The sequence below is a fragment of the Polypterus senegalus genome, chromosome 10 (assembly GCF_016835505.1).
Source record: "Polypterus senegalus isolate Bchr_013 chromosome 10, ASM1683550v1, whole genome shotgun sequence".
Lineage (NCBI taxonomy): Eukaryota > Metazoa > Chordata > Cladistia > Polypteriformes > Polypteridae > Polypterus > Polypterus senegalus.
In genome coordinates, this window is record NC_053163.1 from 3,671,762 (window position 1) to 3,691,703 (window position 19,942).

Genomic DNA, 19,942 nt, shown 5'->3' on the forward strand with positions numbered 1-19,942 from the left:
CTTTTTACAGATGAGAGCAGGTTCACCCTGAGCACGTGACAGAAGTGCAAGGGTCTGGAGAAGCCATGGAGAACATTATGCTGCCTGTAACATCATTCAGCATGAGCAGTTTGGTGGTGGGTTAATGATTGTCTGGGGAGGCATATCCATGGAGGGTCACACAGACCGCTACAGGCTTGACAAAGGCACCTTGGCTGCCATTAGGTATCAGGATGAAATCCATGGACCCATTGTCAGACCCTATGCTGGTACAGTGGCTCCTGGTGCACGACAATTCCTGGCCTCATGTGGTGAGAGTATGCAGGCAGTTCCTGGAGGATGAAGGAGTTGATACCATTGGCTGGCCACCACACTTTCCTGACCTAAATCCAATAGAACACCTCTGGGACATTATGTTTTGGTCCATCCAATGCCACCAGGTTGCACCTCAGACTGTCCAGGAGCTCAGTGATGCCCTGGTCCAGATCTGGGAGGAGATCCCCCACAACACCATCTGTCATCTCATTAGAAGCATGCACCGATGTTGTCAGGCATGTATACAAGAACACAGGGGCCACACAAAGTGCTGCGTACAATTTGGAGTTGCTGCAATTCAATTTGGGCAAAATGGACTAGCCTGCCACATCATGTCTTCACTCTGATTTTTGGGGCGTCTTTGAATTCAGGGCTCTGTAGGTTGATCATTTTCATTTCCATCAAACGATGTGGCATCCTTTCGTTCCTAACACATTACCCAGTCTATATCAGTATAGATATCCAGGAGGATTTCTTTTTCCCATTGAGATCTGATGTGTTTTCAAAGTGTTCCTTTCATTTTTTTGAGCAATTTATATTAAAATGTACCACGCAGTTATATATGAATAATGTATTTTTTTTCTTTTTATCAGTATTTTCATCTTGATTTTTATTCTACTTTTCTAGGTGTTCTAATTGTTTAATTAATCTGTTATTTACTAATTAGTGGGTCTGACTCTATTTGATTATTTAGTGTTGTTTTCCTGGTTGTCTGCTCTGTTCGTTTTAAGTTGTCATTATTAACATACAACGAAGAGGGAAACACTGCACAGAGACAAGGCAAAGTATAATGAAATCAACAAAAGAGAGTTAAGCATTTAAATCTACAGCAAAAGCAGAAATATTTATAAATGTCTTATAAAAATCCTGCGGCTGTGCTTTTCTGAATGTTGAAAAAAAGAAAAAAAAAACATACCAGCTAATTAAATGAGATCAGTGCTATAAGGTGTTGTCACTGATTAGGAATCTGGTTGGAACAAAAACCTGCAGCCACAGGGGGTCCCCAGGACCGACGTTGAGAACCCCTGCTCTAGAGTATCATTAATAACCTAAAACACACAAATTCAAACTATACTAAAAAAGCAGCTAAGCATAAATACTTTACCAATAAAAGAAAGCAGCATGCCTACAGAGAAAATCTGCAGACACAGGAAAAAAGAAAACATTCAACATGGAAAGCATCCACATGTAGCATTCAAGTAGGATGCTAGATCCATGTTTTTTAGCTAAAAAAATAAAGTGTAGTAAAAAATGTAAACATAATAATACAAAAAAATGTAAATTATTTTCAAAGAAAATTTTTTTTTTTCATTTTCCTTGAGTGGTATTCCACTGCAGTCCCCCGGTATCTCCTGCACTTGCCCTGTAGAAAAGCAAACAGACGCAGGTTAGTATGAGGTGACAAACAGAATAAACCCCAGGGGTGACAAGTGGTAAAGATGGTACAGTTGAATGGCAGTCAAATGACATGCAAAATAATGTCAGATTACAGGGTGAAATAATGCACCCAGTCTCACTGGGCCAATTCAAAAACGTCAGCTAGTCTAAAAGGTAGAGTTTTGGGGATGTGGGAGAAAAACCTACACAGACACAGAGAGAACATGTACAATCCACATGGACAATGACCAGGAGGGGGACTGAAACCAAAAATGTGGGGTCTAAAGGCAGCAACACTGACCACAGTGCCACAATGTCCCATTCTTTTATCAAAACTGAAACTAAGTTCAGCAATTACTGAAGAAATTTGCAAGGCCCAGATTTTGTGCAATTTATTGCAGATTCTGTGTTGAATATAAAGCTTCACCTTTTAATAGTTCATCAACTTTTAGAGTTTTCTTAAAGATGAAATGCATATTCAAATAATTTACATGCACTGCTCCTGTCACATTTTCGATGCATAAGCCAAGTACTAGGCTAACAACAGCAGGTGGAGCTGTTCATCACAATGTGCCGTATAAAGCGTATTCAAAATCAGACAATTCATTTCAGTCTTCAACACGTTCTGCTTGCTCTCGGTCAGATTACTGGATTGCACTGCTAGGGCACACGGGTACAGCAAAGACGGTGCAGGGTAGAATGATTGTATGTCAGTCAGTCTGAAATTGCAAATAAGTGTTTTTATGTGTGTGTCTTAGGCACTTTACACAATTTTTATTTTGTTTTTATCTGTGAATGTTTACAGCGTGATGAGCATGCAGTTAGTGAAGACTGCTATACAAAATTAAATGGAATTAAATTGATAATGTTAATTAAGACTCCAGTATGTGGCTGCCAAGAGCCTTTTTGTGTTGTTACTTATTAGAATGAGCATGAAAGTTAGTAGGTCAGTTAATAAGAAGATGGGGTCCGTGAATGCAGGGACACACTTGGAGTGTTAGCTGATGAGGTAAGAGAGAGGCTCTGACCATTCCTGATTTTGAGAGCACTGGCTGGGGTGTCCTAAGAAAGACCTTTTATCCCCTTCGAGGCAAACTGTATTTGGGGAGGAGAGATGACAAGCTGGAAGAGTCTTAATGAGGTTTTCTGTTTTATTGTCTGTGCACATTTACATTTATTTATTTGGCTGACGTCTTTATCCGAGGTGACATATATGGTTGCCTGTGTCTTTCAGGATTGACTTTAAAATACTGCTTATGGTTTATAAAGCCTTAAATAATCTGCTCCATCTTATATATCGGAATGCCTGACACGTTATATTCCAAATCATAACCTTAGATCTTCAAATGAGTGTCCCCTTAGAATTCCAAGAGCAAAACTTAAAAGAAGTGGTGAGGCGGGCAGGCGACCTTCTGCTGTTATGCACCTAAAATCTGGAATAGCCTGCCAATAGGAATTCACCAGGCTGATACAGTAGAGCAGTTTAAAACACTGCTGAAAACACATTACTTTAACATGGCCTTCTCATAACTTCACTTTAACTTAATCCTGATACTCTGTATGTTCAATTCATCATAACAACTATTCATGGTGGCTCTAAAATCCGTACTGACCCCCACTCTCTCTTCTGTTTCTTTTTCCGGTTTCTTTGTGGTGGTGGCCTGCGCCACCACCATCTACTCAAAGCATCAGGATGCACCAACATTGGAGTTTTTTTTTTTTTTTTTTCTGCCCACCCTGGCCATCGGACCTTACTCTTATTCTATGTTAATTAATGCTGACTTATGTTTATTTTTTATTGTGTCTTCTATTTTTCTATTCATTTTGTAAAGCACTTTGAGCTACATTTTTTGTATGAATATGTGCTATATAAATAAAAGTTGATTGATTGATTGATTTGTGATACAATTAGCACATTCATTTTTCTTTTTTCCCAGTTGGAGCACAGACAGTTGAAGTGACCCGCTCATGGTCACACAGTGTCAGTAGCAGGCTTTGAACTTACAACCTCAGGGTTCAAAATCTAAAGCCTTAACAACTATTCCACACAGCCTAAAAACACACTTTGTGCAACCAGTTCCCTCCCAGGACTATCTTGTTATGCCCTAAATAACCCAGTCTGAATGAACACATAAGAGGGACATAAGGAGAGGACTCCAGGTGCAAAGCCACCTCACTGGATCATGCTAAAAGGTGGTGTGGTTCTAACAGCAGTTCTCCATGTGATACTCTTCATATTACTGGCATCATTATACACTGCTCAAAAAAATTAAAGGTACACTTTGAAAACGTATCAGATCTCAAAGGGAAAAACATCCTGCTGGCTATCTCTATTGATATGGACTGATATGGTGATGTGTGAGGAATGAAAGGATGGAAATAAAAATGTTCAACCAACAGTGGGCCGAATTCAAAGATACCCCGAAAATCAAAGGGAAAAAATGATGTGCCAGGCTAGTCCATTTTACCAACTCCGAATCGTACTCAGTAGTTTGTATCCCCCTAAACATACTAAAACATAAAGTCCCACCCAGAAGTGTTCTATTGGATTAAGGTCAGGCGAGTAAGCATGTTGGGCAATCAATGGTATCAATTCCTTCATCCTCTCACCACATGAGGCCGGGTGGGCATTGTCATGCACCAGGAGGACCAAGCATAGGGTCTGACAATGGATCCAAGGATTTCATCCCAATACCTAATGTGAATTTCCCCTTGGGATTAATAAAGTATCTATCTATCTATCTATCTATCTATCTAATGGCAATCAAGGTGCCATTGTCTAGCCTGTAGAGGTCTGTGCGTCCCTCCATGGATATGCCTCCCCAGACCATCACTGACCTACCACCAAATCAGTGATGCTGAACGATGTTACAGGCAGCACAATGTTCTCCACAGCTTCTTCAGACCCTTTCACGTCTATCACATGTTCTCAGGGTAAACCTGCTCTCATCTGTGAAAAGCACAGGGTACCAGTGGTGGACCTGTCAATTCTGGTATTCTATGGCAAATGCCAATCGAGCTCCACGGTGCCCACTAGAGGACGTCAGGCCCTCAGGCCACCTTAATGAAGTCTGTTTCTGATTGTTTGGTCAGATACATTCACACCAGTCGCCTGCTGAAGGTCATTTTGTAGGCTCTACCAGTGTCCAAAGGAGCAGATACCTGTGGGTCCTGCTGATGGTTTAAGGTCCTTGTACAAGGGGCCCTGTCCAGCTCTCCTAGAGGAACTGCCTGCCTGTCTCCTGGAATCTCCTCCAGGCCCTCAAGACTGTGCTGGGAGACGCAGCACACCTTCTGGCAATGCCATCCTTCGAGAAGTTAGACTACCTGTGCCACCTCTGTAGGGTCCAGGTATTGCCTCATGCTACCAGTAGTGACACTGACCGTATCCAAATGCAAAACGGGTGACAAAACAGATGAGGAGGGCAAAATGTCAGTGGCCTCCTTGACCTGTTAAGCCATTCATTCCTGTTTTGGGAGTCATCTCATTGTTGCCCCTCTAGTGCGCCAAAACAGCTGAAATTGATTAACAGGCCCCTCTGTTACTTAACTGAGCAGATCAATAGCCCACAAGTGTCATTGACTTGATGCTAGACTCTCATTAAAAAGCATTCCTTTCATTTTTTGAGCAGTATACATGGACTGACTACCTTTTTCTCAGACCTTTGCCTATCATCATGTGTTCCAAAGTAGTAACAAAAATTTCCATGTAAATGAACATTTAGAGATCTACTAAGAGACTATCATCAGAGAGAAAAGCATTGTGGAAAATGCTTTTGGTCCAAAAAATTGAAATTTGGTCCTTTATAGTGGACATGAGTGAGTTCCATTTTATATGTAAAGCTAATGTCAGCTGTTAGTCAGATGTTGGGATCTAAAAGATTAACATCACTAAAGTAGAGTGCTGGACACAAAGGACAAATGGGCAGCTTAATGTTTTACTGTGGGACTCCTCTATGGAAGGCCTCTGCACCTTTTTAAGTGAATGCTTATGCACAGTGTGTTCATTCTGAGCAGATCAAAAATCTGACGCCATTCATGGCCAAGATATACTGCAAGTGCTGCAGCAAAAATGAGATACACCTTCAATGTGAGTGCCTCAGGCTTCTTTTGAGTAATGCACCAGCTTCTGGAGGACTACAACATTACTGCGGGTGGGTGGCATGCAGTGAGAATCTCAGTTTTACATTTTCTCTGTATGTTCACTTGGAAAAAGCAAATCTTACTTGGCTAATGGAGGTGTAGACGCCGAAGGTTGGTCTTGGCTCAGGTTTATAATAGTGTTATCCTTGCTTGACCGTCTTCTGTGGAGAGCAAAGGGCACTCCTGAGGTTTCCTTCATTGTCTGCTGTGAGCCCAATGTCTGGTCAGGATGCCTGATAAAATTCAGGATAAGAGTGAGCCAGAGATACAAACACAACAAAATCAGCATCACTTCTATGAGTTCACAGAGCAGGAGGACTTAGACTGTACGACTCGAGGCTCACCTCTCCTGTGGGCCATCACCCTCAGACAAGATAAGTGAATAAGCTCAAATTAAAATAAAGTGATTACAGCCTTAGAACAAGTTTGACACAAACAGTCCATAGAGTCGAACAAGCTCACCAATCCTATTAACCGGATTTCTGCTAAAATGACATAAAGTCGAGACTTGAAGGTCTCTGAAGTCCTGCTGTCCAACATAGTACTTGTTGTGCAGTATTTTCAACATCACCACTTACTGGTCCTAAAAGAAGGTTCATAGAAAACTAATTTAAATGAAGGCAAACGTGTTACAGAGGTTGGGGGTCTTTCCTAGACCAGTGGTAGTCAAGTTTGGGTCTTGTTGTACTGCCAGCATGGCTGCCAGAGTCAAATGGGGGAAAAGATCTGGAAAAAGACGAACAGCCATGGGTTAGAAACCAGATGGTCTTGTTGAGAGCCAGACACAGAGTTGTGCAAGTTCACACCTCACAAGAACTCGCTCAAAGTTCAGTTCACACCGATTAAAATGAATAAAATTAATGTTCATAGTTCACCATTTCAATTTCAACTAGTTCATGGTCAGTTCATTTTTGTATTTTTTAAGGAGTGAGGAAAAAATGAACCTAAGTTTACTTTTTTCAATTTTGCATTTCAATTAGGTGATTACAGTGTTCTTGAATAAAATACGGTAACTATGAATTATTAATTATAATCAATAACTATTTTTATATAAAAACACTTTATTGAGTTATAGCCAGCAACAAACACCTTTAACCAATATATGCTAATATCCTCCCGGTCAAAAAAGAAATTAAATCGATGCTAGTAGACATATAAATTACCAACCGTGTGACACAAATGGTGACTGTGGAACCCAGCGTGTAGGTGAACTGATCGATTACACTGCCGGTCAAAATTTGCGTCACATATTCTTATTATGGGTTACTGAGTGTAGACTGAAGGGAAAAAAGGGAAATATGTATCCATTTAAAAATTAAATCTACAATACAATAAAGTGTGCAGAAAGTGAAGGGCCCTGAATTTGTCCTGAATTCGCTGTAAATGAAGGAATTTCACTCACTCTGACATGTCTCCTGATACTTCCATTCTCCTTCTCTCCATCAGGTGTAATGAAGAAACCTTATATTCCAAAAACTGAAAAATGAAGTTAATAAATAAAAGATTAAGAACAAAATACCCACAACTCTACAAGTAATGATATATTCTACTTTTATGCAAATGACAAAAAGTGAACAAAATTCTAACATTTTTTATTAATCAACCAAAAAGTGAAATTAACTTTGTGAAAAATGTTTTAAAAAAAATGTAGGACAAGGGACATGTTAAGAGAACGTCAAACTGGGAAAACCTGCTTTATAATACAATGATGAAAATGCATTTAAAAATATATCCAAAGATCATATGTGTATATTTAACCTGAATGCTAACACTATTGCTATTGTAAGGTATTTTAAGTAACTGAAATCCTAATACAATTACAACAGATGTTAAGATGAATACAAAAACAGCTCAACACATACTGTAGCTGAGCATTATGGTCTTTGGCAGGCGTTGGGCAGACTCGTACGTCTTTCCTCTAAATGATTGTCTTGTTTAGCAGATGTTCCCTGACTAAAACACTATCTTCAGATGCCTGTTTAATGCCCGTTTTACTGGAATACAGGTAACACCCGCCAGTTGTGTCAGACAAGGGCCTGAGCTCCATCACGGTCCTACTCTTGTGCTGTTTGCTTGAGACAAACCCACTCTGACGACTTAGTGCTGTGAGATCTACGGGGCAGCAGGAATAAAAGGGAGGCACTAAACTAAACGGTGACCCATTCAATGCTGCAAAGATAGAAAAATGGCACTTGTTGCTCCTTCACTGTAAATTCAGCTTTAGGGGTGCATGTCTCTCCAAATTGTCTCTCTCTGTGAAAGCCCCCCAAGCCCTGCCTTTCATTAGTAGTCTCTCTTACCTTTTTTTTTTTTTGCCTTAGTATTGCAATTTGGAAACTTGTGCTTTGCTAACCCTTCTGGATTCCTGACAAAGTTCCACTTCTTAATTTTAGATTAGAAACTTCATTTAAATAGGGCCTTTGTAATTGTTGGCTCTCTTCTGCTATACCCACTTGGCTCTTGTCGTTGACATCATTCTTTTACGAGGGACTGCACCAGGTCAGGTATGGCTGTGCAAACCCAGAGCTGCAATCTGGTGTACAATAAGAATGGATGGAGAAGGGGCGCTGCTATTCCGATGTCTGCAGATTTATCACATAGCACAATACAGTAATGTCACTCGGGGCCAGCACTACATTTTAGGTGAACTAGGTGACTGCCTAGGGTGGCAAAATATGGGGGCCTAATAAAAAAAACACAATCCAGACCCTGACTTATGAACACTTACACTTATATCACTGGTGAGTCTTGTATTATTTTCATGTACTAGAAGTTGGCTGTTAGTGACTGACAACCTACATGAGCCTATTATGGGTGGTCTTCCAAATCCCAGAATGAGCCACCCTAAGCTTCTCAGAGACTCAGCTTATATGAAATGCTTGGATTTCTTTATTTTCTTCTGGAGCAGGTTCATAGTTCTAGTTTCGTTTTGGGGTGCCGGCTTGTCATAAACATGATTTGGTGAACATCAAAGGCTACAACATAGATAATAATAATAAATAATAATAATAATAATAATAATATTCAAACTGATATTGCATATACGGAAGCGTATTAGGGCCAGAAGAAAAGAAAGAAATACGGACACAGTGAAGAAAAAAAAATATATATGTTGAGATTAAAGTCAACATTTCCACTTTAAACCTTTGTGTTTTTCTCTCTCTAGTTTAACTTTGCCAATTTCATAAACTTCATTTTAAAATCAATGTTTAATTTACTAGATTTTCTCAAATCCTGGGATTTGGGAAAATCTAGTAAATTAAGCATTGATTTTAAGATGAGGTTTATGATGTTCTACTTTCATGACAAAATAAACTACGAGAATAAAGTTAATATGTCGACTTTAAACTCAAAGTGGAAATGTTGAGTTTAATCTAGACATAAATGGTGAGAATAAAGTGGAAATGTCGAGAATAAAATAAACATGTTGACTTTAATCTCGACATAAATGGCGAAAATAAAGAGGAATTGTCGAGAATAAAGTGGAAATGTCAACTTTAATCTCAACATAAACAGCAAGAATAAAGTGTAAATTTCAACAATAAAGTAAATATGTCGACTTTAATCTACAGTATACATATAAAAGAGAGTTGGGATCCGAGAGACTGTGTTTGTGTGTTTGTGGAGGGATTGAGAGTTAAGGCGGGTGGGGGAGTCACGTCATCATCTCCCGTCCCATTCACCTCACTTCATTCACTTCATTTCGCTCCGAGCTGAGCTCCGCAGCTGACGCGGTCTTGTGTTCTTTTTCCTTAGTGTTTAGTCCTCTCTCCTTTACTGATTTACTGTTTACTAGACGCAGTACTTACTGAATAGTATTTTTTTCTTTAGTGTTTCTACTTAGTGTTTCTTAGTGTTTAGTAGATGCGGTGTGCCGGTGTTCGCGGCGGTGTTGCCGTTTTTCCCGTTTCTATTTTTTTATGTAGCATGTTCACGAATTAGTCATAGAGAAAATTTATATATTTTGCCTCCAGGAGGACAAACCAAAAATGTTGTAAATAAAGAAGCTCTATAAGTCGCAAGTAGATACATAATTATTCCAACTACAGCGACTGCAGCGAAGCGCACGAGGTCTGCTAGTCTCAATATAAACGGTGAAAATAAAGAGGAAATGTTAAGAATAAAGTGGAAACACTGAATTCAATCTCAACATAATAGGCGAGAATAAAGAGGAAGAGTCGAGAATAAAGTCAACATGTCGACTTTATTCTCGACGTATGCTGTTTTTTCACTGTGTCCGTATTTTTTCTTTTTTCTTCTCTGTTGGTTCTAATACTCGTCCATATTTATAGGACACACAGATGGAACAAAATAAAATTAAACAATGAAAACAGCATGCAGGACTGCATTGCTAAAGGCTGATTTAATTTAAACTCTAATTATCTGCCAAACAGGCTTACATTACTTTAATTGGTGTTAAAACTTACTGGTCAATATCTCTCTCTGTTGTTCACCGCCATCAATGAGGTTCACTCCCAGCACACTAAAGCGGTTCTCCGTAGAGCCTCTCTTACTGGAAAATCTTTCTGAGGCTGAGCAGTGGTTGGACAGTTACAACGCATGACAGATTTGAGATCTTTGTGCAGCTGCACAGTGAAATTCCTGTCTCATAAATTTATATTTATTTGCTTGGCAGATGCTTTTATCAAAAGTGACTTACAAAACAGGTAGATAATCGAGTAATATTAGGGCCTGTTTGTTCAGCAAGTGTAGTAGGACAGGTAACAAAAGTTGATTGCCACAAGTGAAAAGATGATATAACTAATAATTTACAATTATAGATTACAATCAATAAAGCAATTAAACTTGAATAAATTAACCAACAATATAAAATATCATAGAGCATAGGAATTTTTTTTCTTCAATTATTTAGACAGATATTCACAGAACAGAAGGGTCTTCAATGACTACTTAAATACACTGAAGGAGTCACCAGTATGGGTGGAGGTGGGAAGCTCGTTCCACCAACTAGGAACTACACAGGAAGAGAGTCTGGATTGAGACTTGATACCACCTAGAGGTGGCATCACCAGACACTGTTCCCTGGCAGGCCTGAGTGGACGAGAAGGAGTATAGGACTTTAGCAGTGTCTCCAGTGTCACCAGTGTCTGCCCCATTGACTACTCCATAGGCAGGCATCAGGGATTTCAACTTGATGCATGCTACTACAAGAAGCCAATGTAGCGACCTAAAGAGAGGAGTGACCTGTGCCCATCTTGGCTGCCTAAATACAAGATGGGCCGCTGTATTCTGGATCATCTGCAGTCACTTGATAGCACATGCGGGTACTCCTGTGAGAAGTGAGTTGTGTGGCATACTCTGTCAGATAACGCCTGATCTTGTGGGTTTTTTTCAACATAAACCTGCATGAATGAGAAACAGCAGAAATGTGGTTACAAAAGATAACTGCCCATAAATCACCACCCGAAAGTTGTGTACCAACTTGGCAGATGTTAGAAACAATAAGCCGAGCTCTACAGAGATGGGGAATTGAACAGACTGGTTGGCCAGGATCACAAGAAGCTCATCTTTTGTCAGGTTGAGCTGTAGATGGTGGTCCTTCTTCCATGATGAGATATCAGAAAGACATGGCGAGACTCTCGCTGATACCGTATTGTTCTCCAGAAGGAACGACAGGTACAGCTGTGTATCAGTGGCATAGCACTGAAAACCCATGGGATTGGATGATGGAGCCTAGCAAGGTGGTGTACAGAATGAAAAGTAGAGGACCCAGCACCAATCCCTGGGGCACCCCTGTACATGTCTGGTGTGCCTTTGACAAATCACCTCATCAGGACACAATGTAGGATCTGCCCGAGATGTAGGACTCAGACCAACTGAGAGCAGTCCCAATGATGCCAAGGTCAGAGAGGGTGGCAAAAAGGATGCTGTGCCTGACAATGGCAAAGGTAGAAGAGAGATCTAGCAGGATCAGGATTGAGAACAAGTTGGTAGCTCTAATAAGGTGTAGCTGGTCAGCCACTGTCAGTAGAGTGGTTCCTCTTGCAGCCAGACTGGTTCGTGTCAAGCAATCTATTCTGTATAATGGATTACACAAATGCATTATTTGCATATGTTAGTTAGTGAGGATACAATAAATAGGAATTGTGGGTAAATGTTTAAAGGTAATCATCTACCATCCATTATCAAACCTGCTATATCCTAACTACAAGGCCACAGGGGTCTGCTGGAGCCAATCCCAGCCAACACAGGGTGCAAGGTAGGAAACAAACCCTGGGCAGGGTGCCAGCCAACCGCAGGGTGCACACACACACACACACACACACACACATGGGACAATTTAGAATTGCCAATGCCCCTAACCTGCATATCTTTGGACTGTGGGAGGAGACCCATGCAGACACGGGGAGAACATGCAAACTCCACTCTTAATACCACTGCGCCACCGTGCCACCCTAAAGGTAATCATTATCCTTCAATTTCACTTTTTTGATTATATCAAGTTTGTTAATTTATTTCTGCATCCTAAATGAAAAAGTAAATGCTTTTGGGGATTTCTTAATAAGATTGTAACTAGGGGCAGCATGGTGGCGCAGTGGGTAGCACTGCTGTCTTGCAGTTAGGAGACCCAACTGGATTTGCTTCCCGGGTCCTCCCTGCATGGAGTTTGCATGTTCTCACAGGCCAAAGACATGCAGGTTAGGTCGATTGGCGATTCTAAATTGTCCCTGGTGTGTGCTTGATGTGTGTGTGTGTGTGTGTGTGTGTGTGTGTGTGTGAGGGAGTGTGTGTGTGTGTGAGTGAGTGTGCGTGTGAGTGAGTGTGCGTGCCCTCCCCAGGATTGATTTCCTGCCTTGCACCCTGGGTTGGCTGGGATTGGCTCCAGCAGACCCCCGTGACCCTGTGTTTGGATTCAGTGAGTTGGAAAATGGATGGATGGATGGATTGTAACTAAACTGTCAACATCACCGTCGTAAACTTGCTGTTAGGTTTGCAGTATAAATAAATAAATAATCAATAAATACTCCTTTAAAGCAAAGTTAAAATCCCAGTCAGAAAAACAACCGAAACAAGCCTCTGCTGCCACCTTTCTTTATCGACGTCTCCTTTGCTTTCTGTCTTCAGTACTCAGCTTGAGGAGACAAATCCACATCTCCTGTCCGCTGTTATGTCTTCCACCCACGCGCCTCACACTAAGTATGCAGTTCTATTCGCGTTTGGATGGCGTTTAATAAACGTCTGCAGGGAGTAACATTCAGGCACTTTCAGGGACTTTGCTAACTCTTTATAAACTTGAAACGGTTTTATTTTTTGTTGATTTACTTCAAACAGACAAGATACAAAAATACGTATATCATGAAATCACCTCTCACATTAAACTAAAGACAGTCCACTATAATACACAATGCTTCTCTTTTTTAAGACAGTCGATTTCAAAGATTCCTAAATGCTTTTTAAATTGGGTTTTACAGGTTTAAAAATGAGCTCAGTATGCCTTTAGCTGAGTTTACTCCATTTTCCCAACACACTTCCTTGAACTGTAAGTGTAATGAATTTCAACAATTGGATCAATTTGAGGCGATTTGGTTTATTGTGGACAGACAGACAGACAGACAGACAGATGAACAGACGTGATGACAAATGCTGTGCAGTTTATGCAAATGCATTTAATGAATTGGAGATCAGTAGTCATTGAGGATGTGGCCATTCTTGTGCTCAGAAGTGAATGTTTTATTTTTATACTTATAGTTCACATGGCCTAGCTAAAGGGGTAAGTGCCCACCAAATGAAGAGCAGTTTATGACGTCTAACTACTTATTTAACATTGCTGTGCATGAGAACTGCTGAGAGACTGATTAATAACTGAACTGATATTGATACTCAGATTATTATTAAGTTTGAATGAGGCCAGCTTCTTATAAAAAAATATTGTAGTTCACCTCTGTCTGGACCTGAAGGAGACATGTTCTTCAGGTGTCCTCGTACTGTGAGGAGGTCAGGAATACTCTGATAAGCCGGATATAAAGCAGCTTTTATAACGGAGAACTTAAGGAAGCACTTTGCATCCCATTGCTGCCACCAATGTAATGATCCAGGGGTGCAAGAGATGATGGAATGGAATCAGTCACTTTATGCATTAAAAAGAACCGTTGACTTCTTCAGTGGTCACTTCCATCACGCCGCCGTGTGCTCATAGCTGCTTCGTCCCTCTGCTTGTTCATACATGTCACCCAGCTCCACCTCACTCCACTCACTTGGGGTCACAGGCAACCCACCTGCCACCAACTATATCCCCCAACTCTATGAGCCAACTCAGAGTCCACCAATGGGGCTCACTAATGACAACGCATACCCAGGCCGATGGCCTTTAGCAACTCAAAGACGAGTCTGCAGTGCTCTCTACAGTAAGTGCTGCGTCTGCGTCTCCCCTCGTGCTGGTTTTAAGGCGCGCCCTCCCAAATATCACCAGTCTCCTTGGACAGTCCCTGGACACTTTCAGGTCAGGACTCAGGGTTGCAATAATAACTGCACATGTGCAATGAGGTTTATTACAATGCTTACTGGGATCTTAAAACGCTGAAACACAATCCACGTAATATCCTTCAATAGAATTCCATTAATGAGCTAACACAGAAAACTGACAGTAAAGAGACTCACAATCGTGTTATGGTGTGTGCAGTTCAAGCTAAAAAGAAAATGAACCGAATGGAAAATGATGAGGTAAAAGTTTGGTCATTTGATTAGATGTTTAGTTTGGCCTATTCTGCTGTTTTCTAAAACAAAACAATTACAACACATCTGCTTTTAGAAACTTTCAAAAGATGTTTTCATTTAACATCATTGTTGAATTTGCTTAATTTAGAAACGCTTGGGATCTGTGGCGGGGAATATTCTGCATGCATAACTTTACACTGGTGTGTTCCCCATCATGAAATCAGATCTTTGAATTAAGATTGTTTAAGGCAGTGGTTCTCAACCTGTGGGGGCGAGAAGTAACAAAAAGGGGGGCGCAAAGATGTGAAAAAAAGACAACAAGAATCAAAAATATGAAAAAATCATGTGTTGAAACCAAAACAAATTAACTTAAAGTACATTCTGATACTAGAACAATAAATATAGAGTTAGATCAATGTCAATAAAAGTTAAGTAGGTATAATAAAATATGCATTTACATTTCAAAAAAAATGTTAGGAGGGGCGCGATTAGAACTGTTATGAAAACTCGGGTCTCAAATACTTAAAGGTTGAGAAACGCTGGTTTAAGGTATGTAAAGGTACGCTTTTATATGCAAACAGGCTATGAAGGTGTTAAATTTTTTGATGGTTTCGATTACCGCATTCAAAACTCTGCCAATGAATGTTTGAGAAGACAGGAAACCGCGAAAAGCACAAACGGCTCAATGCCAACCATAATGCACTTGAAAGTGAAAGATACGACAATCATTTGTACCCCATGTGCTAATTCGCCATATTTGATATGTAAATCATTCCAATGCACTGTTTGGTCAGACATGTGCACCACGGTGTGGGTAGCCTGGCTCCACAGAAGTGCCCTTCCCCGTTTTGTCCCATGCGCATGCATGTGTCCCGTTACTCGTGCACGGTGAAAACTGCAATCACCGTCTGTAACAGATCGCCATATCACATCTCCGCGCTCATAACTAAGACAAACACATTTGCAGAGTAGGGGTGCACGACTATGTAATACGGCGCTTGAAATGCACAAAAAGCAAGATTCTTTATTAAACAAGAAAATAACGAAAACTCACTACTAGTGGACGATACAAGCTGTACTTTACGTTCTAGCACATCAAACAACAAGCGGTAGCTTGCCTATCTGAAATAAAAGCGACATATAACAATACTGCAACTTTAACAAGTCCTTTAATTCTACTTACCGGACGACTCCTGAAGTTAATAGAGCCGTCTCGTTAGGCCACTCAAGCTAAATTGTCTCCGCCTCGCCGCGCATGCTCACCAGGGCGGGTTCAGTGTGTGTGTGTGTGTGTGTGGTGAATCTACATTGTTTGATTAGATGGAACTTGCCATATGTTTTTGATTTCCTTTTCTGAGTGTGAGTGGCGTTCAACCCCACCAAAAAGAGTCTTCTGTGTTTACCTACCCCTAAAGCTGCTTATAAAAAAGTGAAAAGTTAAACTTGGGTATTTATTTTATTTTACCACATACATTCTCATGGAGGTTGCTTTTCCCTAATAAAAATCAGAAACTTCAAGACCTGAAATTCCTCTTCAGCTGTGAGCAGAGATCTGTTCATTTGACGAGTTCTGCGGTTTATGACTCTTTCTCGTAACACGATCGCGCTTCGTCTCCGCCCCCACCACCCCTCTCGCCTACAAGCACAGGGGCTGAATGTCCGGGATCTGAAAGTACTCTTCTACGTCTAGTCGTCCACCCAGCCTGTGAAAATGTGTTCCCAGAAACTATTATTCGACTGTAGCTAAACCCGTCGTTGTCCATGGATTTCAGAACTGATTACCAAGCTACCTAATGTTTTTCTTGATTTTACTAAAATGCAAAACAAGTTCACACTTATCTGGGACATAACCGACACGCATTCTAAACTTTCAAAACTCAGGACCAAATTTTGTACAGAAATTCTTTTCATATGCATGTTTCTAGTCAATTTGTTAGTTCTTGTTTGTTAGGGATGTAAACACTGACAAATCCTCCTCCAACACACACCCCAAAGTAGTTGGGTTTTAGCTACAGTCATGATATTTTTAGGGCACAATCTATAGGCAATACTGATGACGTGATGTGATTCTGACATTCCACTCAAGAGTGAAGAGTGGGATTATTTTGGCAGGGGTGACACAATGGTGGTGTCAGTAAATGGGTGTATAGCAGACCAGGTGACACCTTGAGAGGGTAACACCAAAGTCAGATCAGGACAGGTTGAAGAGTATGCACTGGTACAGGTGCCTTGCTGCACCCACTACATGACAAAACAGCTCGGAATCCTGGTGGGCAATACCCCCAGGTAGACACACGGTCCAGTCCCACCCAACGGAAATGACACTCTATCTTCCGCAGCCAGGTGATACGTGGATGACCCCTTGGCCTGGTCCAGCCACTCTGGACTCAACAATGAGGATCCTGCGAGCTGGACCACCCTTGGATAACCATGCCACATGGCCATAGTGCCATAACTGACGCTCCCTCACAATACAGGTCATGGGCCGCAATCAGAACTCCATGAGCAACACAAAGTCAGACCAGCGGTACCCAAGGATTCTCTGAAACGACACAGTAATGAAGGAGTCCAGTCTTTGTGTCAGGTCACTGGACAGTGTCCACGTCTCACAAACAGAAAGCACCAGGACTCTAAACACTTGGGCCTTTGTCCTTTAGCAGAGACATCGGGAGTGCCCCATGCTTGTTTCCAGAGACCTCATGACCCCCATGCTCTCCCAATCCATCTACTGACCAAAGTGACTATTTATAATTCTTGTTTCCTTCCATTTCGGTGTTCTGGCAATGTTCAATGATCGTGAGAAAACTCAGCAGGAAGACGATTTTCCATCCAGTTTATCAGACTGAGGATGCAAAGCCCTTAATAAGCTTTGAAACCAGCAACACTCCTGTGAGTAACATTTGTACCAAAACATCACTGATGATTCTGAATGGGTTCATATGGGAGGAGGACCATTGGGAGTAATACCATGAGTTACCGCACTGGATGACAACAACCTTAGTGACACCATTGGGTTGTTTGGATGTTGATACGGTAGATCAATGCTGTGTTAACTCATCATTTCTATTTCTGGTTTCCAATGACTTTTTCATGAGAAGAGCAATGACGGTAGTGCGCTTGCGATTTCCCTGGAACGATCATAACCAGTTCACCGATTTGGATTTTGCAGATAACATTGCATTGTCATCAGAGATGAAGCAAAGCCTGTATATCATGACTAGGCACATTGAAGAGTGAGCATATGTATCAGCACAGAAAGAAAAAGACTGTGCAAATCTAGATATCACCACCAATAAGGTGGGAATTCACATTCATCAGGACCATTCTTTTGAACACCGAGGGCACTGAAAAGAACGTGCAGTGCCGGATTGGTAAGGCAACTGCAGTGTAATAACTGCAACACTGGTCAGCACCATTGATCGCCACAGCCATTAAGATCCAACTCTACAAGAGCATTGAGGTCCCAATGGGTTTTTTTGCCAGTCAGGCCTGGTCCATCTCAAGTAAGATCACCCGGAGCATAAAAGTCTTCCATCAGTGATGTTTACATTGCATTGCATTGTGGGAATGGCCTACCAAAATATGATCAGATATAACAAGGACTCCAACAGGGTGGCCTGCCATGCTAAGAAGACACTGTCATGCAATGTTAGTGGTGCTTAGCTGGTCACATATTTTGATTTCTTGTACATCAAACATCGCAAACATGGCTGCTGCAGGAAAAGAAAGGTCACGAGGGTCACCCATCAAAGAGGTGGTGGACAACATTCCAAGAAGAACTAACATCAGTGAATGTGAATTGGGTAGAAGTTGAATGTGTCACATGATGTCGGAGAAACTAAGTCTAAGCAAGTTATGATTCTTAGAATGGACACACATGGTCACAATCTTGACCACAATAAAATCAGTGGTCTCTAAAAGATGTTACACTGGTCACCCCATATTGTCTGCCTTGGGAATTCTGTGGTAGTCCCAACAGGGTGGTCTCTCAGAAGAACTCAACCAATCACTGCACTCTTGTCTTTTGATTGGTGAAGATGACAGTTTTAAACTCAGGGCTGCATCATGTTGTCTGTGCTGTTATTGAACTAAAGAAATTATTAAATAATGAAAAAAAAAACAAGAATTCAGTTTTTTATTTTACATTATTTAAAAATAAAAGGGGATCAACTACATGAGAAAAGTGCAACATTAAAAAGAGAAGACAGTCCTAAATTTGCTGTGGCCCTCTGGAGTCCATTCCAAAACTCCAGTGAAAGGAAGTTTAACAAAAATTAATTAATTAAAAACAGTGCTCTAACAGAGCCATATTGCTCTACACATTCTGGTTAGAGCAACAAACGATTTCTAAAAAATGCAATTAATTTTTCTTAAGATAACAGATGGAATATTTACTTCAATCACTCAAGATATAAAGACAAAGTATGGACATGTTAAAGTAATGCAGCATTTATTAAAGTATACCAAACACCAAATAGACAATATAACAGAAAATAAATAGAACAGCCTGGATATACAGATAGTCTTAGAAAAGCTTACTGAAAATCAGCATCGCCAAGTGTGGATGTTGTCTTTGGCAGCGCTTTGAGGTAGGGATTGGCATTAGTCACAGATTACAGTCTCTGAAGTAAGGATGAAATGGTCTTGTTCCTTGATCTCCGGCATCGCTTCTTATGAAGTTCCAATTTTGTCGTCTCTCCTGGTTGTATTTATGTTAAAGTTTCACATGGAGCTTCGGGACATGTGACAATACACACATTTGATTGGCCAGCAGTCTTCACAATAAATGACTGTACTCAAAATCTTTGATCTGCATGTTATTTTCCTAGATAGATAGATAGAATTTGGTATAGTAGGCATGAGTAGATAGATAGATAGATAGATAGATAGATAGATAGATAGATAGATAGATAGATAGATAGATAGATAGATGTGAAAGGCACTATATAATAGATAGATAGATAGATAGATAGATAGATAGATAGATAGATAGATAGATGTGAAAGGCACTATATAATACATAGATAGATAGATAGATAGATAGATAGATAGATAGATAGATAGATAGATAGATAGATAGATGTGAAAGGCACTATATAATAGATAGATAGATAGATAGATAGATAGATAGATAGATAGATAGATAGATAGATAGATAGATAGATAGATACTTTATTAATCCCAAGGGGAAATTCACATTTTCCAAACTATAAAGTATTTGAAACAGCTTTTGAACAATACTTATTTTCTGTTCTCAGGTAATTGAAACAGTTGCCTTAAGGTTTTAAAATACTGGTGCAACACAGAAAGAATGTATGAAAGAAAAATGCTTAAATTTGAATTCCCCCTACAGCTAAATTGATATTAAGAGTTCTGTAAATTCAGTTCTTCCCGATTTGTTCGAGCAAAAATTAAAAAAAAAAATTATATATATATATATATATATATATAT

The 19,942-nt window shown here is 40.4% G+C and overlaps 1 long non-coding RNA gene across 4 annotated transcripts; it reads right to left on the reverse strand.

Moving 5' to 3' along the window:
* Window positions 1-1,286: 1,286 nt before the first annotated feature.
* On the reverse strand, window positions 1,287-15,756 carry LOC120536539. Of its 4 annotated transcripts, XR_005635136.1 has the most exons (5): window positions 10,242-10,565; window positions 8,268-8,347; window positions 7,217-7,290; window positions 5,898-6,047; window positions 1,287-1,657 (listed from the first exon to the last, which is right to left on the reverse strand). It is a non-coding gene; the product is annotated as an uncharacterized LOC120536539 (long non-coding RNA). The 4 variants fall into 4 exon arrangements; XR_005635133.1 differs by lacking the exons at window positions 8,268-8,347; window positions 10,242-10,565 and adding an exon at window positions 15,674-15,756; XR_005635134.1 differs by lacking the exon at window positions 8,268-8,347.
* Window positions 15,757-19,942: the final 4,186 nt, after the last annotated feature.